The sequence below is a fragment of the Telmatherina bonti genome, assembly GCF_933228915.1.
Source record: "Telmatherina bonti genome assembly, chromosome: 8".
NCBI classification, from domain to species: Eukaryota; Metazoa; Chordata; class Actinopteri; order Atheriniformes; family Telmatherinidae; genus Telmatherina; species Telmatherina bonti.
In genome coordinates this window covers 25,043,462-25,044,394 of record NC_136626.1, presented here as the reverse complement: position 1 = coordinate 25,044,394, position 933 = coordinate 25,043,462, and positions in this window count along the sequence as shown.

The window sequence follows — 933 nt, the reverse complement described above, 5'->3', positions numbered from 1 at the left end:
AATAAAAAAAACAAACAAAAAAAAAAAAACAGGATTCCCTGCATCTTCCAACAATGCATTCTAATTGAATTCAGCAAAAATGTCAACTGAAATGTTGACATCAAAGAATGTCAGCATTTAAAACTGTAATGGAAAACAGATTACACTGCCCCAGTTTTGGCCTTATAAGAAATAGTTCATATATAAAAGATAATAATTCAAATAATCAAACTGGCATTGAAAGGGTTAAAGTCATGAACGATTGAGTCTTCGGTAGTTTTTAACAAGTCTGAAGGTGCTCAAGAGTTCCCAGACGGATTTTCTGACACTACTTAAAATATACAAATGAAATGAAATCAGTTTTGTTACTACTTTTTGACACATCAAAGTGTATAATTGCTTTCAAAGATCCATCCTTCTAATTTTTATTATTTGTAAAATAATTCTGTTGTGTGTTTTTAGTAATGAATGAGGAAGTGATTCAGGTACATACACTCGTATTTAGAGGGTTAAAAATCCTAAAAATGATTTAATGTTTTGCATTTTAAGCAGTCTAGAAGTTGTTTAAATAATTTATGAAAAAGAGACAAAACATATTAATTCATGATATTTTATTGCAGTTTTTGTGAGTTTTTGTGAACACTTTCACCCATGAAGCTAACAGATTATATTAAATTCATCAACAAAATATGAAGGACATGATAAAGTCACTGGATTCTAAAACTCATGCCACTAGTTGTGCCACAGCCAAAATAATTACCAAATAAAAAAAAGGAAAGTTGAGAAGAATGGACAAACATGTCCCAAGGAGGGCATAAGTGTTAAGGACACAATCATTCTGGGTTTTTTCTGCAGCTCTTGCTTCACCTCTTGTCACTCCTGGATGGCCTGCTGCTTTCCCCTCCCTCCTCCTCCTCTTGGGCCTTTGATCAAAGCTGGCCTCTCTGCCACAGC